Here is a 10,891-nt window from a genome sequence, read left to right as displayed (position 1 = left end):
TGTCAGGAGTGGGATTCGAACCCACGCCCACTATCGTGGACCAGAATACACGGTCCTGCGTTATACAGGAAGAGTCTATCTTGAGTCTGGCGCCTTAGACCGCTCGGCCATCCTGACGTTAGTCACGGATCCCGATTGATGCCTAATCAATGGTGAATGTTCAATTCTCGTTACATTCAAGCAGTTTTATGACAGGCCAACGTTTAACTAACTAAATGATGATTAGATTGCAATTGTTTAGATTAGAAATTCTCGCGTACGGAATTTCGAAAAAGTTATAACATGTTTTCTCTTACCAGAAATGAAATATCCTCTGACTGAGTGATGACGTCTACGTTAAATTACGAGTCGATTTTCCATTTTGACACCAGAGTATTGGAATTTCTTTCCTGTCTCTCAATGCAGTGGTCTTCAACTCTCAATCCGTAGATCAAATGGTACGGGTCCGCCCAAGGAACATTAAATTATTTCCATTTTATTTACTGTGGTGTATTTCTCTAGGGTTTGTGCGACATTCAATAAACAAGAAATTAACCCGGAGCTGAAAGACGTCACCTAAACCCGTGAGTTAAAATATTAAATTACTTTATATTCGTGTTTTGGTGTAACTGTCTTTTATTTTAAAGGCATGTCTAAATACAATTAAATTAAAATTATTAAATCAAAACAATTTAAAATATAAACAATCAACGTCCCGCCTCAGCGGGCCGCGGTAAAATTATCAAACGTTGATCGGTCCGAGGCGATAAAAAGGTTGGGGACCGCTGTCTTAATGTACAAACTGTTCGTCATTATTATTTGTTTATTTAATAATTTTCGGAATTTGTTTATGATAAACATCTGTATCCAATGAAATGAGTGACGAGTCAATTCTTTTTCCTATATCCTGAATGTTAATAAGTAAAGTTGTTTTGTGCTATGTTCTAAACATATATTGAATAAACGTGAGAAAATGATACGAAACGTGTCGGAGAACAAAAACATTGCATCGTCCCGCCGAATAAATTCATGTCATTTATTTTTAAAAAATTATAGTTTTCATTTAATTCGTTACCTTGTGTATAATTTCTGTTTCTTCGGCTGTTATTACCGAGGGAAAGTATCCGGCGGTCCGGGAAAATGACCCTCTCAGATTTTTATATTTTTGCACTCAAGACACCGTGAAACGTCGCGAAATGAAATATACTTGTATATATATATTTATATATTTGGGGTAATTTCAATATGTATAGATATTAGTTTATGTGCGAGGGGACACGAATTTGTTCACTCTATTTGAACCTTAATAACGCCTGTGACTTTAGTCGAAAATTCCTGAAATTTTGCAGGGAGGTTTGTTTGTTTATTCAGGGCCTTGATGTCATCAAATCTTGGTAGTTAGAGGTAGGTCGATGGGTGAGGAAATGTGTAACTCCAGTAGAATTAGCACTAATAACGGTCATACTCGTTATTAGCATTTCGATCTTCTTTAACTATAAAACTCATTCCTACTCTGAAAATTAAGCTCTATAATAGTTTAAAAATATTTTATTTTGAAAACTTATATATGATAAGAGATGGCGCCACTAAAATTTTAAATGTGACTGGGGAAAGTGCAGCTACTCGTTGTTGGTTTATTATTTGTGTAAAAATATAAATAATAAAAATTTGAATAAATATAAATATTCGATTTTATATTGTAAACTTCAAAAGCACATTGAACATCTACAGTGTATAGTTATATTATCGCAGTAATTATTAAAAAAACAAATTATATTTTGAAAAATGGTCATTATTTTACATTTCTAGATAATATGGGCATTGTTACACTTTTACTCAAAAGAACATTTTTTAAATTCCCACCATTTACATTTGTATCCACTAAGGGGCGCTTCGAACGATTTTCATTTACACGCGCGAATCTTTACCGATAATATCGATCCCGCGTTGATCCGATCGATCTGCTAATATTTTACGTAGGTAATATTTTTTATGTTTTATAATATTACGTACGTAATATTATAAACATGACAAGTATTTATAAACATAGAAAAATCCGAGTATCGTTTACTAGATCACGTGATGGCTTATTTGCAGGGGCGTAGCAGTCGAAAATGGCGTCTAGGGCACGCATTAAAGTTGCGCCCCTTCGTAAATTATTTTAATATAAAAAACAGATGCACTAAATAAAACAGTCCGTTTGGCCAACTCTCCTTTTCCGACCAAAACTTTAATATTTTATACGGATTGAAGTTAAGTTTGATTAATTAACTAATTAGTGGTACCTAGCTCTGTCAGCGGCCGGATGGCCGAGCGGTCAAGGTTAGCAGCCTACAGCCCTCGGGGACCCGGGATCGCATCCGGACGGGTCGAGAAATCTTCAGGAATTTTTCGGGGGGTGGTCCGTCCGGATATGTCGGTCCCCGTCCTTCACCACCCGTCCGCCCTATTGTGGGCCTGGCCGAACCCATAATGGGCTTGCTATAAGAGGCCCTCTTAGTGCCCACTGGGCGGAAAGAGTTACAAAAAAATAAAAAATAAATAAAAAAAAACCTAGCTCTGTCGTAGGTCCGGCTATGGTCCGATGATCCGCGGCCAATCAGCGATCGTAAATTCAAAACTACTGGTCGTTTTCCAACCGACTTCTGCAGCGTCGACTAATTTGAAATAAATTAAAAAAACAAGAAAAGGCGGGAATCGTATGTTCAGACGATTCTATCCCGACACTGACAATTAGGTAACAAAACAAGTAGCTTCAATAACTCTCGCTCGCTCGGGATTATTTAAATCAGAATCACAGATCACATGTAAACAAAATAAACAACTGCGCGAGAAGTGTCGAATTCGAACGAGCAAGTGCACTCATTCCGAACGTGACCAGACGTCCCATTTTGAACGGGACTGTCCCTTTTTAGACTTACGAATCCCGGTGTCCTTGAAATGAACTCTTGAACGCAAAATTGTCCCGTTTTCTGAAACCGCGCGAATCTTTGAGTAGTCGAGCCGGCCGGACGCGATCGGTGTGCGAGAGCAAACCGCGTCGTCGGTTGACGCGACGATAGCCGAGAGTGGCGAAGACGTCATCGCTCGCGTTTTGTTGACATTGTTTGGCAGATTTTTCGTTCGCCCACTTCTCGATATTTGTTTTGTTGTTGTTTGATGCTCGTGTACCTAGTAAATAACTTAAACTTCTTTTGTTTTGGAATCATAAGTTAAAATGCCGAAACGCAAGTGTACGTTCAATGTTAACTTACAAGCAAAATATCCGTTTATCAAGCAAATAAATACTCCCTCAGATGTCAGATGTGAAAAGTGTCGTACAAAATTTAGCGTTTTCCATGGTGGTGCCAGTGATATTGAACAGCATTTAAAGTCTGAAAAACATAAAAATGCCGATGGTACCGCCGCTTCGAGTTCTTCGATGTTAACCTTTTTCAAGAAATCGGACGCACCAACCTTAAAGGATTTGGATATCGCCGCGGCAGAAGGCGTCTGGGCTTATCACACGATACAAGAAAACCACAGTTTTCGCTCTAATGATTGTGCGTCGAAATTAATTCAATCATGTTTTGATCCCAAATTTACATGCGCGCGTACGAAATCAGAAACTATTGTAGTAAATGTTTTGACGCCTACAGCAATGAAAGAATTAAATGATGATCTTGATAAGTCCAATTGTATTACAATACTAAACGACGCTTCAAACCACGGTAACAAGAAAATATACCCTATTCTAGTACGCTTTTTTCAACCTTACGTAGGTGTGCAAGTAAAAATTTTAGATCTCCAAGACCAACCGGGTGAGACTTCTGACATCATTGTCGATTATTTAAACCAAGTGTTGACAGATAATAATTTGACAGCAAAAGTCGTGGCATTTTGCAGAGACAATGCCAACGTCAATTTCGGAGGTGCGGCTAGGCGAGGAACTAACAATGTGTTAACGAAATTGCAATCATCACTGAAAAAGCCATTGATAGGTATTGGATGTGGAGCCCATGTAATTCACAATGCAATAAAATCTGCTGCAGACAGGCTACCCTTAGATTACGAAAGCATTATTGTGAAGATATATTCATTTTTTTATGTTTACACGATTCGAGTTGAAGCTCTAAAGGAGTTTTGCGCCGAAACTGAAACGGAATATCAACAAATGCTTGGCTATAGCAAAACTAGATGGCTTGCTCTTATGCCTGCCTTGGAAAGGGTTTTAAAAATGTATCAGCCATTAAAAAACTACTTTTTGAGTATTGAAAAATGTCCCCTGTTACTAAAAAACTTTTTTGAAGATCCCACATCCGAATTGTGGCTTTATTTTTTACACGCTTTGTCAGCAAGTTTTCATCAAGCTGTATTGAAACTGGAAGGTCAGACTGTATCGGCAATTGAAGCTGCAAAAGAAATCAATCAACTAAAAGACAATTTGACTCAGAAACAGACCAATCAGTTTCTTCCATTTATGGTCCGTCAATTAATAGTGAAATCGAAAGATAATGTTACTGACATAGATGAAGAGTTTGTGAAAAGGGCGGCTACAGAATTTTATCAAACAAGCCGTGAATATCTGGAGCAGTGGACTTGCTTTCTTACCAAAGAAATGGAGATATTTTATTGGGCAGATTTAAAAAAGGTCCCCGCATGGGAAGACGTTCAAAAATCTCTGGATGTATTAATTGAAAAGGAATATATTGACTGTAATAAAGATGCAGAAGTTTTTGACGAATTTTCGTTAATTTGTAACTACATTACATCGGATAAAGTAACCGAATGGAATAATCTAAATGTTTCCACGGAAACTCGTTGAGTGGAAGTATTCAAACGCTTTCGAGCCAACAATCTTCAGCATGAAAACTTTTCTATTTTATTTGAATATATTTTATGTTTGCCTGCTACAAATGCTCCAGTAGAAAGAGTATTTTCTATGATGAACAAATTGTGGCCATCTGAGAAGACCCAGTTACAAATTTCAGTTCTAAAGGCGATGTTGATAATTAAGGTGAATATAAAAAAAACGTGCCAAAAGTTTCATTCTTACTTAAAATCATCACCAGCTATATTAAAGCAAATTTGTTCCTCTGATAAATATAAATATAACTAAACGTTTCGGGTATATATATTTTTTAATTCGTAACTTTTAAGCTAACTGACTTTTTCTGAATAAATAACTTTAAAAAAGTGTTTTTTTATTGACTACCTGTTAATTAACCTAAATAAACCAATGTCCCGTTTTGAGTCAAAAAATAAATGGTCACGTTACTCATTTCCCTTCGCTCATTCGCAAAGCGCGTAAGTCGCGGACGAGATTGTTTGATATGAATTGGTTTATTTTGATTTTTGAATTTAATAATTGGCGATTTTGCGCGTCTCCCTTTGAAAGGCGCCCGGGGCACGTGCCCCACTTGCTCCACCCTAGCTACGCCACTGCCTATTTGTTGTTTGCGGTTTTGGCACGTGGAAAAGTTTCGTACCTTTAAAGATTTCAAGGCCGAATTTTACTAGTGTATAGCCTTTGAATACGTACTCACATAAGAACGAACTATATGATACTGATCAGGAACTTGTTTGTTTGTTTAGTTATGGCAACGCAACACTTGGGCGATCTGCCTAGGGGAATGCCTACCGAAAACTCTTTTTAAAAGAAACTGGGCCCTATCTACAGACGTGGAGAAAACCCGGAAAACTGCACGTGGCCGGGCGTCCACGTCCGAACGAGGTGCGAATCCACGACCGAAGTCCCAGTGTTCAGGGAACAAAGACCACTTGGCCACTGGTAAGCTCTGCAAGCAGGAACTAAAGAACTAAATTGAACTAAAAAACTAAAAATGTGAGCAGTTGTAAACTAGTTCACTCCGGTAACTTGAGAGAATCTTCTCGAACTGTTGTTTCTATATTGTTGTTGGGCTGCAATTTGAAACCATTGTAGATCTATAAAAGCCCACCGTCATCCGCCTTTCTGGCCTTCCTTATTCTCGAGAACGCAGTTAGATAGATGAAAGTCGAGATCAGATATAAAAAGATTAGGGGGCGGGAGGCCACGATTAACTATATATGAACCTGCGATGAAAGCCAGAAATCACTTTATTTCAATTCAAATCTATTTTTTTGAAAGAGAGTTAAATAGATGACAGGCACGACTCTGTTGATAACGGAAAAGTATGATGTACCGGGGCGAGACACTACAGAACTGATTTGAGATTCAGAAGATCTATTCTAATTTAAATAAATTAAAAATTTTCGCCCGGCATTGTGACCGTGTCACCATCAATAATTGCTGGTTATTTTTTTAATTGCAACTCTAAGAATTTTGAAAACAAATGGCTTATAAATAAATAATATATATTTTTTTTCTCGTTTCTGTGCTGGTGATTTAAATATTTCTTCTACAAGAACTTACGATATTTGTCTTTCATGTGAACGAAACTTACAGATTTTTAATGTTTTTGCTTAACACGCCAACTGTAATTAAAATTACGAATCATCATCAGCATTAAAATCGAATAAATTTGCTACATTAAACTTTACGCGATTTTAACACTTATTTGATATGTACACGAAAAAAAGAAAGTATAAAACGTTTTTCTATTTTGGCAGCGACTACAACGGGTAGGCTAGATTTCAGAATGGGTAAAGTTTAAGAAATGAAATTTGGAACCTTAGCTTGTGTGTAAAGGGACATTAATGCTATTAAATTTTTTCTGAATTAAAGGTCGACAGGGTGGAGACGTGGAAGGGGTCATGTGTCATATCTCAAGTGCTGTCGAAGTTAATATTTTACTCGTTATTAGCATTTACAATTTTTTTTTTAAATGAAACTCGTGTGTACCCTCAAAATTAAGCTTTTTGTTATTTTATAATAGTACAGTAAAACCCGTTAAGATGTTCTCGCCTGAGCTGCTCCCGTAGACATTCTAACACGATTTAATTCAACTTAACTCGTGTTAATCCATCCGACTCCAATTTAAAAGTCACAGAAGTTATTAGGCTTCAAACAGCATGAAGAAAATTGTGCCCCCGTACACAGTCTAACATCCATACATACAGAAAAAACGGAATCATTTGCATTTTTCGACATTTCAAAGTGTCCTGAGTCCAAAAAGTAAAAATTTGGGAGGGGTTATTTTTCGACCGATCGCTACACTTTCCCTGTTATGTAAAAAAGCCGGGAAAGTAAGAATTATCGAATACATATTTATATATTGAACGTGTCATTATTTAGGGGAATCTTTTAGCTTTGGAAGCAGCATTTTCTCTCTCTTTTGTCTGATGTGTATTGTATTGTATTTTCCGTGGAGTGGCAAACTTGAGAATTTCGGGCGGCACAAACCTACCTACGTCACTAATTGTGTTCAAAATGAAAAAAATCCATATGCATATAATCACTGTCTAATTCATAAATGCTTTTAATTCGTTTTAATAAATTTTACAATAAATAAATAATTTTTCAGTATTTATTATCATTAACTTAACTTCAAAACAGCTTAAATCTAACAATAAAATTTATGGTCTATAAATGTAAATTATGTATCATACAAATTACAATCTTTTCAACTAAAATATGAGATCATTTATTTATAAACATTCTTCCTACAGAATAAGAAACATAACATAAAATTTCACATTTAAAATATGGCTGACAAACAATAAATTAATGGAAAAATTCCATTTCGAGTTTCTTTTCTGTAAACATAAAGATTGAAATATTGATCTTTTCTCATATACTTACAGCATGTATCTTTAGATATATGGCATACCATACAAAAAACATTTACAAAATTATTCAACACAAATAGATAATATCATTAACGAATTTTCTACATAAACAAATTTCGGCCTACAGTTTGGATGGAAATTTCATTATGGCCTACTGTAGGGTTCTTGGCATTTTATCGACTTTAAACCAATGAATTTTGTTTTTCTTATAAGCAGTAAGTTACATCAATAATATGAAACTGGATATGCAAAGTAAGAAAGTTAAAATGATCACTTAAATTATATAAGTACTTTCACGATGCTTAAAAAGTAACACACATATATATAAGCTGACAATGCTTAGATTAATATATCTAATAACTTATTAAATACAGTAATGATTAGGAAATTATGCCAAGAACCTTACTTATAAAGTAAAATTAAGTAGCAAATAAATTTTTACATAACTGAGATTAGAATGTATGATATACAGTTTATAAAACTCCCATTAAACAATTTAGGGAAAATTCCTAAAAATATTAATGAATGGTAAAGTTGCACGTATGATAATCTGTATCGTTTATCGAAACTTCTTTGCAATTAACGTAAATTGAGAAACGGTGCCTCGTCATTCAAAAGTTTCCTAAGACTATTATTGATGTTTGATAAACCGTATATTATCATCCTTGCAGTTTTACCAATTGTTAATTTTAATTAATATTTTTATGTATCTGGCCCTTAATTGTTATCTAAAGTTTACGTATAAATTTACACTTATGCTTATAGGAATGTGTGAATTTAATAAATGCACAAAATTAACTTATAAATTACTAGGATATATTATTGTTTGGCAATTAAACAATAGCATTAAGATATATCAATGTGAAGTTGGAAAAAAAACAGATTACTTGTATAATACTCAATAAATATTTACTTATAAATAAAAATCTACACACAATTTTCATATTTCTCAGTTAATAAGAATTCAATTTTCAATCACCAGTAAAGTATCAAAAATAGAATTTATTAACAAGACAATGACTTGCTAGGACTATGTTAATGGACAGAGGCAAAAATTTTCTTTAAAGCACAGGGATCCAAGATAAATCAAAATTGTTTTATGTATCTGTAAATCAGCATGGAACAGGAAACTGGAACAGGAAACTGCTAAGTAACTTAATACATATGAAAATATATATTCCATAAATAATTATGGAAATAATATTTAAATATTTTATTACTCATGAAACAATTATTATTATTTTTCAATGCTTACATTCTATCTGGTTTATGAAACATAACATACAGTTTATGATATTAATTAAATACGTGTATATTATTATGTCCCAATCATAATTTCGTAAACAGACCAAATGATTAATATATTTAATGAATATGATGCTATCACACGTTCTATGAAACTGAATGGTTTATTGGCTATATGGAAACCGTTACATGCAAAATTTACAGCTTACTAAAGTGAAAAATGAGCATAAAAATTGTATCTGTTTACAAAGTCTGACGGGAAACCATTACAATATCCAAATAAATATTATAAAATCTTAAATGATATTCAAATACGCTTATTTTAGAGATTTTTAAACCAATTTATTATAAAATCAGATTAGATAACATAAAAAAAAGTAAAATGATTTCTTTATTTTATTTAAGTATAAAAGATAAAATTAATGCAGAACTCCATAGATAAAATGAAAAGTAATGTTTTAATGCTGAAAAAAATAAGAAAAATATTACAATAAACTAGAAATAACTTGGAAGTGTTTGAGCACTTGTTATCACAACTCAGCTATGAATGTCCAAATAGAATTTTATTGTCAGAAAGGTGAGAGCTAGTAAATATAAACCAATAGCAAGTTACTATGATTACAAATAAATCATAAAACATTATTTTCTTTTTAACATAACTGCTATCAGTTTATAAGTACCTGATCACCTCCTTGATGAAAGCATTCTACTTGAACATTTATAAGCATTCCTGATGATGTCTCATGACAACTTGAAAGGGCTTGAATGCTTGCTATTTCTAGTTTTTTTTCCTTTTTTTTTTGTAATTTTTCCTCAATTAATGCATTAAATTTTATTTTAACACAAAATTTCAAAGTATGATGGAGAAAAGCGAGAGAAAATAACATTCTCGGTTATACAGTTGTAATACAGAATAACTGAGTCAACATATATATATATATATATAAATGCATTAAAACATTTATAAATCAAAAGCATTAAAGCATATTTTACTTTTATATTAAATTAATTTTTAAAATTTTGATATGTTATATCACTTTATTGTTATATTAAGATATATATCTTTAATGTAAAGAAAGAATAAACAACTAAATCACTAAATCTAAGATATGTACATACAAATATTTTCACATCCCCATAATCAGAAGTTCATTCTAATATTGAACATTGAGATAATTTGTTCCTTTCAAGTTTCTGATAGTGAATTTATTGAAAATTTAAAATGTAGTTAAGCAAATAAAACTTTGGACTCAAACATTTCTACAAATTATGAGATTGACAATTGGAAATGTTACTCACCATTCCTCATGTCCAATTCCTATTTAACATTATAACATGATTTATGACTTATACTGACAGACAATAATTTATAACATGCATTCCTAGATAACTTTTGATATTTTAAAAAGTACAACACAATATTACTAAAAAGAAAAAAAATACAATTAAAAAAACAAATTTAAACCCTGAATTATAATAATACTGCACTAGTACTTTCTTTTGCAGTATTTTATATAGTACAATGCTATATTACAGTGTTTTACTTAATATATTAATTTCAGGATTATATTATCATGCATTAAGAATTGTGTGCGTGTATGTATATATATATATATATACACATATACACACACAGTATATTATGGCATATAAGCTTAGAAATTGAGCTTCTATACATATAAAACTGAACAGACAAAATCCTACATATTAACAATGATATTTTATCACAGGTTCACATTAAATTAACCACAAACAAATATTCAATGCTAATAATAATGAATCACCACACAGAGTATAATATATAAAACACTGCTCATAAAACCTTTAACAGGTGCGAAACACAACCTATCAGTCAATGCAAACATTTTCAGACCCCTCCTGGATCTTTCCAGGAGGAATCTGAAACATTAACTGATAGATTGTGCTTCACACCTGTTAAAGGTTTTATGAGCAGTGT

At 33.1% G+C, this 10,891-nt stretch overlaps 1 non-coding gene across 1 annotated transcript; it reads right to left on the bottom strand.

The window, feature by feature from the left end:
- TRNAL-CAA (transfer RNA leucine (anticodon CAA)) lies at positions 1 to 117 on the bottom strand. Its single transcript has 2 exons — positions 80 to 117; positions 1 to 46 (listed from the first exon to the last, which is right to left on the bottom strand). It is a non-coding gene; the product is annotated as a tRNA-Leu (tRNA).
- Positions 118 to 10,891: the final 10,774 nt, after the last annotated feature.

Source organism: Centruroides vittatus, unplaced genomic scaffold, assembly GCF_030686945.1.
Source record: "Centruroides vittatus isolate TY-2023 unplaced genomic scaffold, ASM3068694v2 contig_12, whole genome shotgun sequence".
In the NCBI taxonomy this organism is placed as follows: Eukaryota; Metazoa; Arthropoda; class Arachnida; order Scorpiones; family Buthidae; genus Centruroides; species Centruroides vittatus.
Note: the sequence above shows the minus strand (reverse complement) of the source record. Positions and strands in the feature narration are given on the sequence as shown.